This window comes from Bactrocera latifrons, unplaced genomic scaffold (assembly GCF_001853355.1).
Source record: "Bactrocera latifrons isolate USDA-ARS-PBARC rearing strain unplaced genomic scaffold, ASM185335v1 scaffold_519, whole genome shotgun sequence".
Lineage (NCBI taxonomy): Eukaryota > Metazoa > Arthropoda > Insecta > Diptera > Tephritidae > Bactrocera > Bactrocera latifrons.
The window spans coordinates 91,959-107,446 of NW_017537178.1; the positions used below are offsets into that span (position 1 = coordinate 91,959).

Genomic DNA, 15,488 nt, shown 5'->3' on the forward strand with positions numbered 1-15,488 from the left:
GCTTTCGTCCGACCATATTTTACAAAGAAGCTGATGCATGCTCCTTGTCAGTTCTTGGCGCCGTGTTTGAATAGCTCGGCCGGCAATCCAACGGCTCCCGCCGTTTTGTTGTTCTTCAGGCGGGTAATTGCTATTCGAACTTCTTCCTGGTCGGGATATGGAACGTTTACTCCATCGTCATCGATTGGGGAATCGGGTTCGCCTTCTCCTGGCGTTGTGCGTTCACTGCCATTCAGCAGGCTGAAGAAGGCTCCCTCTATATTTTAAGTATGCTTTGGGCATCGGTGACTAGATCGTCTTTGGGGGTTCTACAAGAGAATGCTCCGGTCTTGAAACTTTCTGTAAGCCGCCGCATTTTTTCGTAGAATTTTCGAGCATTACCCCTGCCGGCCAGCTTATCAAGCTCTTCGTACTCACGCATTTCGGCCTCTTTTTTTTCTGTCTGCAAATGCGTTTCGCTTCCCTCTTCAACTCGCGGTATCTATCCCATCCCGCACATGTTGTGGTCGATAGTAACGTTGCGAGGTAGGCAGCCTGTTTTCTCTCCGCTGCGACACGGCACTCCTCGTCGTACCAGCTGTTCTTCAGTACTTTCCGGCTCAGCTGTACGTAAGGAGTTTGACATGCCGTCCCCCAGATCCCTTATACCGAGTTGTTGTCGAGTGCTCTCAGAGAGCAAGAGTGCAAGCTGAGCAGAAATCGTTCGGCTGCCTGTTGTGACTGCAGCTTCTCGACGTCGAACCTTCCTTGTGTTTGGTGCCGTGCGTTTTTTGCTGCACAGAGGCGCATGCGAATCTTGGCTGCAACAAGATAGTGGTCCGAGTCGATGGAGCGCAAGCACATCTAAAACCGTCTCCAGTGTCTTCCGTCTATCACAACATGATTGATCTGGTTGGTGGTTTTTCGATCCGGAGAGAGCCAGGTAGCTTGAGGTATCTTCTTATGCTGGAATCTAGTACTACAGATAACCATATTTCGAGCCCCGGCGAAGTCGATCAGGATGGAGTCATGTGTAGAAATTCACGCAAGTGAAGAAATTTCTATGATCGCCATTCACTTGGGAGTGGTCAGAAACGATTCTTTTACATATGACTCAAGCAGCTCACGACTTCCGGTCCTTGACCAATTGTCCTCTGGGTAGTCTAAAAACATCCGTTTGAAGGCGAGCTAAAGTGAGAAGGCGAAACATTCCCTGCATAGGGTGGTGCGCTGGGTGTGGGACCCGCCACGTAAAAAAAACCACCCCAATGAAAAAAAAAATAAATTATTAAGACTTACATCCATTTAATATGATATCTTAAATAACACTAATTGTTAAGGGAATTGAAATTTTTTTTATTAAATGCGAAGTACAATCGATACAATTAATACATTCACATCAGAGAGCTGTAACGAGTATGATAAAATCAGAACAAAAACCAAAAACAAAATCAAATCAATTCAGTTCAGCATAGACAACATTGTTGATCAATTCGAGTACCCGCCAGCGTCAATTGATCTCATGCAACGCGAACAATCTGGGGGGTTACTCTGTAAGGCGTTGCGCAAGTGAAAACGCTCGTTAATGAAAAGAAGCAACTCTGTAATTCGACATGCGCAATGAAAATCGCGTTTTGCGCATTTATTTTTCCCCCTCGCAATAACAGCGCTCTGTATTGCGTAAACGACTGTCAAATATGTGCGTTTAACAAATTTTTGATTCGATATCAAACTGGCAAGCGCAACGAACAAAAAATGTATGTTTGTAAGGCATATTTGTAGTTTTAATTAAAAAAAAATGTATTTAACAGGGAACATTCTAAAAATAAACAAACAAACCCTACACAATTCCAAATTTTAATTAATTATATGAAAACACATTCGGAACTTTCTAAAGGACAACTGAAACTGTGGACGCGAAAAATATTGCAAATAATTTATGGAAAGAGTTGGTATGTGACCTTAATGCTGCGGGGCAATCATCGCGCGATGTTTTAAAATGGAAAAAGATAAAAAAGATTAATTATAAATGATTTTTGAAGCACATATTACTTAATTATTTAAAGGTTTGGTCGGATTATAAAACCCATTTGAAAGCAAAAATGCGGCGGAACAAACTAAGTATCTCTGGAACTGGTGGTGGTCATCCAAGTCATTGCTCCTTAACACCGTTGGAGGAGCAGGTTAGTGAGCTTCTGGCAATGGAAATATCCGTCAGTGGAATAAGCGGCACTTTAGAATTTGGTGCAGCACAGTTAACGCAACCAAATGGGTCAGACATCACAACCGACGAATTCCGACAGAATGAACCAACGCCGGTGGATGAAATGCCACATTGTTCACGTCAAAGAGTCGCTCCACAAAAGAAAGAGAGTCTTTTAAATAAGCAAGTGCATAACCAAATCGCTTATCACAAAGGTTCATTAAAAGTGTTGTCTGAAATTAATGAAAAYCTAAAGGTGATTTCAAAATATGTGAAAAAAAAACATAAAATGGGTAAAAGAAAATATAAATTGGCTGTTGAAAAATTCGAACACAAAAAAGAATTGATTTGGACAAAACAAAACGAAAATTTGCAAAAGTAGAACTAAAGAAGCAAATGCTAGAAATTGAACGGCCCGACCAATAAAAATGTTGCATTTTAGTTATTGACATTGAAGTATGTTACTTATTTTTTAATACTTACTGATAATTATTTATTTATTATATTAATAATTTAAATGAATTATTTTACTTTATTAAATAGTGTTATATGTTTATAAAGTACATACAGTTTTTTATTTGATCTCTTAAAGGTTTAGCAATATTGGTTTCATTCGCATTTCCTATTGTTTCAGTATAACTAGCATCGACTTCTTGAATTTCTATTGCTATATTGGCAGGTGATTCCACATTAAAAAGAGTGCAAATATTATGAAGGGCCCAACATATGTTCAAAACCCTCCACTTTTTCTGGGGCATAATGTAGTTCTTTAGCAGCTCAAAGGCATCGGAACCGCGCTTTTAATACTCCAAATACTTGTTCGATAAGGGATCTGGCTTTTGAAAATTTGTAGTTGTAGTAACTTTCCGCAGAGTTTTCAGCAGCATTTCTATATGGAATTAAAAGCCATGGCTCAAGCGGATATCCAGAGTTGCCTATAAGAAAAAAATTATGTTAGCAAAATAAGTGATGCATATAATAGCTAACGAGTAAAATTAATGAATGTGTATATGCTCACCAAGAATGCGAATTCCTATTTCTCCATTCACATAGTTGATTTGTAATTTGTAAATATTGGCGCTCGCTTGACAAATTCCACACATGTGAATCATGACACGCCCCAGCAAACCGACCGTTAACGGCTTTTATCATCATCTTATGATCRCATATCTAGGTTTTGGAAACRATATTTATAAAAAAAAAAACAAAGATTAATTAAAAATAATTTCCTTACCACCATAGCGTTTATATTATGCTTTAATTTCCTATTGAAATATAAATGCTCATTCACTGCCGGTCGTATCATTTGGATGTGAGTACCATCCACCACTCCAATTACTCCCGGAATTCCAGACACTGACTCTCCATTATACATATAACATATGTACATACATGTACATATATACAATCAATGTATTTGAAAGTGAACAGAAGTGCACGAGTAAATCAGTGTTTAGGGAATGATAGACACAGGGGTTCGCAGTATACATATATCTTATAAGAACTTCTACTGGCAGTGGGAAAATAAAATCGGAGGATACCCGCTGTCATTTCCCATAAAAAAGCTACTAAAAGCTCGATAAATTAATAACTAAATACTTCTGAGACATTAAATTTTATCACCGATATGGTATAAGAGATTTTAAAAGAATGGTATGAAAATCGGACGATGAGCATGGCAATTTGTTTATGCCAAACGAAAGTTTACCGCCCAGGACTGTATGCAGAATTTAAGAAATTCTTGAAGCATGTTTAACATTTGTTAAAAAAAGAAGTTACATAACAAGAAACATCTGAGTAAAATGTAAGAAACATGCAAAGTAATTTAAAATAATCACTAAAATAGCGCACACACTTGCGTTACATAATATCTATTAAAGAGCTGCTCATCAAACTTTAAAATTCATATTAGCTTAAATGCTAACACAACACCCTAATTACCGTGAAAGTAGCAAAAAAAGCGTTACACAACACCCTAAAATTTTTTATAGTTGAGTATGTGTTTGTTAACAAAGCTAAGGTTTATTACTACTATTATCACCATTCCCCTTGCCGCTGTAACAGCTTCGCCTACAAGCCAGCGTAAAAATATATGTTTATGTATGAGCTTGCATACATATCAACGCAGATTTTTGCGAGCCGCGGAAAAATAATTTAGATTTGTAAAGTATTTTAAATGGACAAGAACTATGTTGCCACTTTTGTCACTTATTTCTGAGCTTTACGGGTTTGCGGGGTTGACACTTTTTTTGGATTTTGCAAAGGCATGTTCGGGGAGATGTGATAGTGTCTGCTTTTATGAATGACTGCAAATGTGTGTGTATTTAAACTTGTAAAAAGTATATTTTTATTTTTACTCTATTTATCACTATGTATGGATATATGTATAAGTTGAAATCTTTAGGATGATCATCTAACACATATAGATCGTGATGGTCACCATTTTAACTGCAGCGCGCGGGATTGTTGTCGAAAACGAAAGTTGATGAGCGCAGTATGTCGAACGATTTGCTTAGCACGAATTGTGTTGAAAGGTGTCGACGCGGCGAATTCCAATCGTGATTCCTATCCTGTTGTCCATCCTCTTTGTTTAGTCAGCTATGGTGAATTGCGCTGTCGCATTAGGATGCGCCAGTTTTACCGGGTAGAGGGGGTGGATGCTTAATTCATTTAAACATCCTGGGCCCCCTAGGTAAATATTTTGCCTAGTTTTAAATGTATAATTTGGGACATGTAATTTGGCTTACTGTTTGTGGAGTAGCCGAGGGCGCTGAATATTAGCTGTAAGAAGCGATTTTGGTTTTAATAAAGAATTGTATTTTGTGTATGTATTGATGCTTGAGGTAGGAATTGCTTTTGCGTGTTTTGACCACTTATTGTATTATTATAGCAAAAGAGTTGTTTGCTTTTATTAATTTTATTAGCGGTTGTTTATAATTTCCTATTTTATCGGTTTGATATGACAATTGTTTCTTATTTGTCTTTTTGGGCTAATGAAGGATAGTAGAACCACGTCTGGCACAGATGTGGTCAGAATGGATAAGCCTTAGCCCTGAAGTTAGGAGTATGAAATGACTATTAGGGATCTTGCGAGAGAGTGGCCGGTAATTGCGAACGGCTTCATTAGAATTATAATTTTTTAAGTGGGATGTTCAAGTTGTGCAACAGATTCTCACCAACTACACTTATGAGGAGCGATTATGTAGGGGCAATAAGAGCGATCTCTGCTTTTGTTAGTTTTCCTTTTTTTTAGAATTTAGAAAACTACTTATACAGCAATCTTTTATGAGAGTGTCGATTCTCTATCCCTTTGTGACAATTTTGTTACATATTGTGCTTAAGTGCGTATGCATTTATTTTCTCTTTTCATTATTGGCCAAAGCCATCCTGCGGGGCCGCAAAGTTGTATGTGCTTTTAATAACTGTGGCTCTAATGGTAGTCGTACGACGTACCGGCCATTATTCTATTGAGTAGTTGTGGCTGTCGAGTAGTTTTAAGTTTGTGCCCTCTTTTACATAGTTTGCATGAGGATTGCTTTTTCTGTTCGGATATGAACGATTGCATAATGTGAAAGCGTTCCCATAGAAGTAACGACTTTTCTGGTAATACAGTTTTGCATATATTTACCAGAATGGGGTCCCAATTATCTGTGGGAATATTGTGTGTCGACAGAATCGACAAACAATTAGAAATAGTGGATTGTAGTGTTACAAATTCTTCACTTGTCTCTTTCTTGACTTTTGGCAAGTTTAATAGTGTCATTACTTGCTTATCCACCAGTATTCTTTCGTTTTCATATCTAGCTTTTAGAGCTTCCCTAGCCAAACTGAAATTGTAACTTAGGTGATATTGCGCTTGTGATAATTGAGGATGGTTTATGTACACGGCCGTGAACATGTCCCGGAAGGACGGCCATTCTTCAAAACCTCCGTAAAAGATTTCTGTGTCACAGGCGGGCACCTCGAGTTGGATGCCTGAACTTGGCTTTTGACTGTCTATTTGTGGCAGCTCTACTCTACTGTGGGGAGTAGGTGCAATTGCTTTTATTAGCTTTAGTTGATCGCAGATCAAAACTTTTGTTTCTTCATATTGGTCTAAGCAGTTTTCGTAAATATCGTAAGCCGATGATTTAAAATTTTGAGGTAGACCTGGACCCTCACATTCTTCTATGGCGTCATGAGCCGCTTGGAATCGTTTCCAAAAATTATTGATATTTATCATTTTAATTTCTAGTAACGATTCGGAATTTTTGTAAATCGGTGAAGAGGCAAATCTAGTGCAGTATCTTGGTAAGCTGTCGTTTTGTAAAATAAATTTTACAGCCTATTTTGAGCGTGTAGCTCCACGTTTGTTTTGATTTGTGTCGTCATTAACTATTTTTGTACTTTTTTTAAATTAATATATGTATGTCGGTATATAGGCATACCTTAATACTTGGCTTGTATGTATTTTTGTAGGTACTTATGTTTTGTGAAACTGAGAGCTCGTTAGAGAGATCAATTCGCTTTTTTGATTCTTTTCCGTATATTTGTTTATAATTGTTATTGAAATAGTCAGAGAGAGATTTAAAATGGAATTGCAAAAAAAGGTGCGCACTTCTTATGTGTGAATATGCACTTCCTAAATATGTTTTGCTATATACATATGTATATACAGACATAATATATTTATTTTTTTTCCGTTTTTGGGTTTTATTTTATGTTTTCAACTATTTTTTGCCTTTGCTTATGTGTTGTATGCAGTCGTGTTTAAGGCTTTATAACGCATAAGGCGTACTGCCAGAAATTTGTTACAAGTAAATATTCGTTTTTTTTTTTATAATTTTGTGCGACTTTATAACACAAAGGTAGTATTTTTATTTTTGAAAAAATTTTAATAGCCGTTGAGTCGGATTTTAATTATAGACATAATATTAAATGCGACTGTAATTTTAGGCATATACATGCGTGCATAATTTAAATAAGTAATGGACATAATACGCTCACTCTCTTTTCCAATTAGGGTTTTTGGGGATAATTCAGACGTCTATACATATGTATGTATGTATGTATGCATGTGCCTGCGAGTATTCGGGTCGTTGATGCCAACTCCTTCTCCTCCGCTTCCACTTGGCTGTTCCTGGTTTGTAGTGTTTGTAGTTGTTTTTYTTTTTCGTTTAATTTAGTTTAGTTTAAAATTCGCGCCCGTTTTTTTGTTTTTATATGGTTTGTTTTATCGTTTGGCGCCCGATTTTCTGTGTGGTGTTGTTTTGATTTTTTTATTTTTCAATATTTATTAGGTAGACTTATATTTTCACATACGGTAATTTGTACAATTTTTCTTGCTGTTTGTACTTATAACTAATTGTCACCTCGTTTTTTTGTTTTGAACTTTTAAACATAATGTTACTGTTTTATGTATACATATGTGTACGTATATCTTTTATATAGGTTTGTTGCCGCACTACTTTCGTTCTTTGTTTTTTTTTTTTTTTTATTCGCTACTGCTCGTCTTTCCTTAAGGTTTGTAGCCACTTAAAGGTACACCTNTTTTTTTGTTTGCTCGCGCCCGGTTGTTTTGTTTTTGTGTATACTTTATTCTTTAGGCGCGTTTACTTTCGTTTACGATCAATGTTTTGTTCCTAGGTATCGCGCGTCCGATTGTCTGTGTATGTTTTTTGTTTTTTGTTCTGCTGGGGTCACTTCAATTATGTAGTTTATTGTTTTTTTCTTTGTTTGATTATTTTGACACCAAATTATTTGAAGTATATTTAATGTTTTTTGTTTCTCCAATAGTGCCTCTCCGTGAGGCTCGAAGCACCATATTTAAACATGTAACAAGTATATTTTTATTTTTACTCTATTTATCACCATGTATGTACATATGTATAAGTTGAAATCATCTAACACATATACGAGGTGTGTTCAAAAAGTATCGCGAATTTTGTGTTTTTTCAAAAATTATTTATTTATTCATGAATATGTGTCCCCTTCAAAGTAATCCCCATGGTATATTATACACTTTGCCAACGGTTTTTCCAATCTTCGAAGCACTTCGAAAAATCATTTTTTTTTATCTTCTTCAGCTCCTCCTTCGATGCCGTCTTTATCTCGTCAGGAGAAGCGAACGTCGTCCTTTCATGGGCCTCTTCAGTTTAGGGAACAAAAAAAAAGTCGCAGTGGGAAAGATCTGGGGAATATGGTGGCTGCGGCATCATTAGTGTGTTGTTTTTAGTCAAAAAGTCGCGCACAAGAAACGATGTGTGAGCAGGGGCGTTATCGTGGTGCAAAAGCCAATTTTTGTCATATCTTCTCGGCCTTCTGAGAACATAACAATACACCGAAAAACGTTGCTTCGGTCCAAGGTATACCGTATGCCAAAGTCAACATTCGAAATGCATCCGCGCACTTAATTTCGTTTTTCACAGAAAATTTGATACATTATCTTTGATCCATTTTTTGGAATAGGTAAAAATCGAAGACGATCCAAAACGCGTGTAAGCAAAGCAGCTGCCAATAATTAAATGAACATTCAAAATGGCCGAGCTTGTCGGTATAAGTGAGAGACATGAGTACCAACATAACGCCACAAAAAATTTTAAATTCGAATTTACGTAACCCGCGAAAATTCAAAATTCGCGATACTTGTTGAACACACCTCGTATATCGTGATGGTCACCATGTTAACTGTAGCGCTCGGGATTGTTGTCGAAAACGAAAGTTGATGATCGACGAGGCGCAGTGAGGATGCTCGGCTTGTTTATAGTAGATCGAATTCCAATTGTCCATCCTGTTGTCCATCCTTTTTGTTTAGTTGTACAGGTGTGGTGAGTTGTGTTGTAGTAATCAGCTATGGCGAATTGCGCTGTCGCATGTGGAAGGGGTGGATGCTTAACTCATTTAAACAGTGCGTTTTCCTACAAACTTGCGCATAGACTATTTGGCAGCCATATTGATTTGTGACGCTGCTGATGCTTTTTGAGAGGATTGTTGTTTTTGTAGAACAATGTTTGTAGTTTTTGTGAGTGACATATTTATAAGAGTATGTAGGTTTTTGGTATACATTATTTGTTTGGCAATGTCATACACACATATTTTTTATTGTACTGATGGATGCATATGAAAGTTTAAATGATGAAATGTAATTTACATATATTATTGTTGTAATATATAAAGTTTTTTAGGTTAATGGTATCTCATATACATATATAGCATATTTACAAACATATATGAATATATATATATGAAATTATATTATATTCTCMAACTTAAGGAATATTTAATAAATAACTCTTAAACGCACTTTAAATACAAATATTATTTTGAAAATAGCATAAGGTATTTACAATCTTATCAGTTTTGTGTGTATTCATAAACATACCTACGCAAAATGAAAATGAGCTCTGTTGAAATGACTTTAGCATCTTCTCACATGTGTACCCAGTATATACAGTAATAAACCTTTGCTTTGTTTACATACATATACTCAACTGTAGAAATCTTAGGGTGTTGTGTAACACTTTTTTTGCTACTTTCATGGTAATCAGGATGTTATGTTAGCATTTGAGCTACATATAAATTTTAAATTTTGATGATCAACACTTTAAAAGGTATTAAGTAATGCAAGTGTTTACGTTATTTAAGTGATTATATTGAATTACTTTGAATATCTGTTCATTTTTATTGAGATATTACTTGTTATTTAATGTTAAATCAGTTGTTATTTTTTGTGCAATTTTTAAACACGCTTCAAGTATTTCTAAATTTTTGCATGCAGTAGGATCCTGGGTGGTAATTTGTCGTTTGACATTTGTATACAAATTGACAATTCGTTAGCCGTTATAGGAAAACATCAATTGGAAATTGAGTTTAAACAGGAAATCTGTTGAAGTTTTTAATAAGAATACATATTAGTGTTATTAATAAAGTTTATATTAAAACCCATATAAGTGTAAGGAAYTGAACACCTAAAAAAATGGTAATGCACCTTATTACAAACCTCAGGGATGGTAGGGAAAATGCAAAACTTAAAGATTCAAAAATAATTATTAAAAATATTTATAATGTTAATAAAATTCGTTTAATTTCATTGGAATAAAGAGTATATATATTTCTCATATGCCAATACATTCAATAATCTGAAAATAATTGTATGTATACATTTATATGCTTTCACATACTTATAAAGAAATAGATATTGTACCGTTTCTATCAGTTTTATCGTAAATAGTATACGGATGAAAATTAGAAGGATGTATTAAAAATCCAGCTTCAAATGGTTCAATATCTTCTTTCTTCTTATTTCTAGATTAAAATTATTGGTAATAATATTTCAAAAGTTACGCATACAAATCGTTTTATGTTTTCTGTCTCTTAATTGTAAACAAATACATTCAGAAGAAAACTCACCACCGAGAAATCTAAGAACAAGGCTGCATTTTATTAATAAGAACTTACCTACTATATAAGGAATATCTGACTATCAGTAAATGATATTTTAATGGGCGAAACATGACACACTATGGCGTTTAAATCAAATATTAGTAAATATATGTCATTAATAAATAATTTCCTTTTATATTTAGTAACAATATTTATAGCTTTTGTTATTTATTTATTTAATAGAATAAATTTGCTAAGTATTTACTACCTCAATATATACAGCACTGCGTTGCTACCTCTGAAAATTCAAGATGGCCGCTATTCACCCCTCAGAAAGCTACCATGAAAAGGTTATCTACTGTATATACTGTGATGTATACACCACTCTGTCCGGGAAAAACTGGCGCACCGTAGGACACCACCACCACACTCAGCTATCGATAACTGCAAGACGACACCATACACCATCAACCTAACAAAAAGAAATTGGATACGAGTAATAGTTTACGGACAATTCGCCCTTCAACATTCGTCACATACACTTCGCTCACCAATTTTCATTGTTCCGACACCCCACCCGCGCGCTGAAATTAACTCCCGCTTATACACATTAAATCGGATCAATCCTGCATGCGGTGTTTAACAATTAACTCGACCGGGATCCTAATTTCCATTTGGATACGCTTCATTTATTCGAGCGTATCTTGCCATGTAGCGAATGCCTTTATATATTTATCATACATGGTTATTGTTAAATGATGAGTGTCAAAATTAATCTTTTTAATTAAATTAAATTTCAATGAAAAAATTTAAAAGTAATTTTAGTTGACCCACCTTTAAACAATCTCAATTAATATGATTGCATGTAAACGTAGAAAATATAAGAAAAACCCCAACATACGTCTGTAATAACAATATATTATTTCTGAGGATAATTTTCATTGAATGCTCAGAACTGTTCCCGCGCTACTGTTAAAATTTCTCCTTCTTAGCTAGCTCTGGCGAAGCAGGGTCATCGCATTTTGTTACTTTTTAACAGTTCACATTCTTGTTCGTAGTTGGGCCTTATCTGTAATTTACGTTCTCTGGTATATGTATATATAAAATTCTTGAATTTCGATCCTCAGGTTGACGTTTTACACTATAAAGTATTTCCCTAGCTTTGATTCCTGTAAGTAAGAAGAAGAGAGTTTTAAGCGTTACGATGTTAAGCTGCTCAGCTACAGAAACAAAAATTTCATTAGCCAAAATAAGGAATTAGAGTAAAGTAAGTTTGTTATTTTTAAATGTTACTTGCTAAGAGTATACAAAATATTTTTTTAATGGTAAATAGTGAGTCTATTAGATCAAATGTGCTGAAATGAGAATTGAAATCGTGACATATATGGCGGATGGTTCGTTTAACTCAAAATTTGTTTTAGAAAATTTTAAAAATAAAGGTATAAACCGCCTGGTGGATCGGGCGGGAACGTTAAAATTAATATCAGATAAGACCGACCCATTTCATGAGTTTTACAAGAGATACCAAGCATATACCTACGAATAGCGAATGTAGGGAGATTAATAAGTTTTAAACGGTTAGTGTAAGGACTGAAACTGGAGTCCCAATGCAAATGATTTAAAGCAAAAGTTGATTTTGAACGGACTCTAACTTCTATGAATGGTCTTAATTAGGGTTCGAAACTACAGAAGAATACTCTAATATAGGCTTCAATAAAGATCTAAAACTAATTTTGTGGTAAATGGATCTCTAAATTTTTTAGACAAACGTTTAACAAAAATAAGAGGGCCCTTAGCTTTAAAAAGCTTTGAAAAGCACATCGTTTTACATTTTTAAGGTGCAATGGCATGTCGTTTTTAACACAAAAAGAACTCTGTTTGGAACTAAAATTTTCCGCTATTTGGGGTATATGATTAAAAAAGTTTTACATCGTCAGCATATAATAAAACTCTTGAATACTAAATAACAGACGATATGCCATGAAAAAAATAGAACAGAATTGGACCAAGAAGGTTACCTTGAAGAAAGGCTAAAGGAACATTGATTATGTCAGAAAAAGTATCGTTAAATATAACTTGTTAAATTCTATTGCTAAGATAAGAGGTAACCCATTTTAGAAATATTGGTTGAAAACCAAGAAGATGAAGTTTATTTAAAGTTGTGCTGTATGGGAAAATTTCGTTACCCAAATTTCATTAAAATATCTCAATATTTACTCAAGTTACGGTTTGCACAGACGGACAGACATATGGTCAGCCRGATTCCAACTTTTCTCATTACCCTGATTATTTATACATGTGGGGTTCGTACCCTATTGCATTCACCAATTTCGAAATAAGTGTACAAGTTTGTTAATCCACTTCTTWAATTATAGCAATTAAGTACACTTCATTTACACAATATAGTCTCTAAATTCAGTTATAAAATATAAGTAGTTTTCACTTTCACAAACAATTCTTCTTGCGTTATTCACTTTTTAGTTCTCAACCTTTTCATTTACTTGTTGCGCACGTCTATTCAGTTTGATGACCGATTTCTAACTCTTGCTTGCTCGCCGCGCACGTCTGTTCTGTTTGGTGACCGACTTCTAACTCTCTCTGCTTTAGCTCATCGCGATCAGAGCAACCTACGCTGTCCTTTCCGTACTGTCCCTTTTCTTATTTTCCCTTTCTGCCAGGGATGCCATCCCACATACATATATTTATAACCGTATATCTATTTCGCTTAGTTTTAGGTTACGTAGTTTAGATACGTACAACCGTTAAAACTATAATACTTTGTAACAACTCATTTCAATAGCATAAAAATGCAATAAAAAGTTGTATAAGAAAATATGGCAAACGATATAATCAAAAATCACAGCAACACAAATGATTGTCAACTTACCAGAATTCAGTATATCACCATCAAGTCCCTTTGCGTATACCGGAGTTGTCTATTCTGGGCTGTTCCACATGAGATAATTTAAAGGTCGTGGACAAAAATTATTCAATAATTTAGTTTCATTTTTTTTCATATAACAAAAGTGATATATCTACATACAGTAGTGATTTGTCAACAGAAGCTATATTAGCAGCGTAAAGACGGTTTATTGATAGAAGCTTCATTAAATTCGTGTCTATTATGTGCCATAAACGATGATAATATAATAGATGTGTTAACACCAGAACATGATAGGAAAACCAATACTATATATACCCGTTTCGGGAATAGATGTCAACATTTCCTCGTTGAATAAATGGATATAAATGGAAATTAACGCAAAAAATTTATTGCGATTTTTGGAATTGTGGCAGAATTTAATATTTATGTGCACTCCAGCAAAGAAATAAATTGAAAACTCTGGTAGACAATATCAAAGAATATATTATAATATATTGTATTTGTGAAAGATGAGAATACTATGAGAAGGCCTACTAGGTGGCCTCTTAGTAGAGTTAGAAAGATGCCTAGGAAATGGCGCTGTCGTTCGAGTTGTTACATTAAAAGTCGCAAACAATATGGCAAAAAGAACCATATCTAATTTATGTCCTCTTATAAAACAGAGAGACATCATTGAAAAATAAATAAAAATGTCTTTTGTAAATACAATGACACTAAGGCAAAAGCAAACAACAAATGCAAAACATTTGGAGAATAATACTGATAATGCTTTGTATGATAACAAATGGTCATCATCAACTTTCCAAGGCAAAAGTGCCACAGAAAGCAATCTTCTTAAAAATACTACATTTCAGCTAGACTCACTTCGATGCGTAATTTCATCTACCTGGGAATTGTTCATATATTATGATCTTGATTGACATTTCGAAAATTTCACAGCATAAAAGGTCATTGTCAGCTTTTACCTCCGTTAAAAGAAACACGCAAAGTCATATAATTATCACTGAAAAGGCTTTTCGAAAACTTAAGCCACCATCTTAATTTTATTATAAACAATTGCGCTACTCACAACGTGTCAAAAAGCATCGTAAAATCATAAAATCATGAGTTTTTAAACTAGTTTCAAAAAATTGTTGTTGGATTGCATACTAAAATAAGTTTACGCAAATACAACTCTGAACGCATTGTTTTCGAATCGTTATAACTTATAACATTATAAGACTATTGGGGTGCTCATAACGTGTTATAAATACATATTCTAGTTTAAAAAATTTTGTTTTTGGATTGCAAACTAAAATAAGTTGACGCAAATACAACTCTGAACGCTATGTTTTTGGATCGTTATAAGTTATAATTTTATGAAACTATGTGAAGCCCCTATATGTGAAACCCCTAAATATAAGACAGGAAAGAGTTCCATTAGAATGTGTTGGTTCTATTTATAACATGCTATTTGGATTAATGGATACCGATGATTAAGAAGTAAAGGAAAATAAGTTCAAAACATTAGTTTATATTACTTTACAATCACATTAATAGCAAGAGAAGTAGAAACTCAAATTTCTTTGACTAATTCTACTGCAAAGATTATAAATAAAAATTGAAATCAATTTACAATTCTTCGAAATCAAAACACAAATAAACAAATACCAATCCGAAATTATAAAAGGCACAAATAATGGCAAAAGCCATTTCGTTTCAAATTATATTAATAGCAATATGCGTGCAGTCAATTGCTCCTATGATGCTTTTTATACCAAATTTTCTAAAAAATCTGGAATATATTTCAAATAGACTAGTTTAAATTAGTATATTATTATTATTTGCTCCGTTTTTATAAAAGTTTCTACTTGCACAAAGGTATTCTCGCTCAAAGAAAATGGATTGCTATCGTGAACATTTTAAATGCCGAGTACTATTCCTATTCTCAGAATTTGCATCTTCGTTTTGACATCTTAACAACTTATAAAGAAAAAAGTTTATTTTTATTTTTAATTTGTTGAATTTGTGAAGTGCACTGAATAGAGGTGTTAATTTATACAAAATTTATTCTAATTAAAT

The 15,488-nt window shown here is 34.3% G+C and overlaps 2 long non-coding RNA genes across 3 annotated transcripts; both read right to left on the minus strand.

Moving 5' to 3' along the window:
* Positions 1-2,757: 2,757 nt before the first annotated feature.
* Positions 2,758-10,843, minus strand: LOC108973998. Its single transcript, XR_001993773.1, has 3 exons — positions 10,812-10,843; positions 3,201-3,337; positions 2,758-3,117 (listed from the first exon to the last, which is right to left on the minus strand). It is a non-coding gene; the product is annotated as an uncharacterized LOC108973998 (long non-coding RNA).
* On the minus strand, positions 10,841-11,419 carry LOC108973997. 2 transcript variants are annotated; one of them, XR_001993771.1, is made up of 3 exons: positions 11,378-11,419; positions 11,095-11,265; positions 10,841-11,015 (listed from the first exon to the last, which is right to left on the minus strand). It is a non-coding gene; the product is annotated as an uncharacterized LOC108973997 (long non-coding RNA). The 2 variants fall into 2 exon arrangements; XR_001993772.1 differs by having other exon boundaries at positions 11,084-11,265.
* Between the last annotated feature and the right edge of the window lie 4,069 nt (positions 11,420-15,488).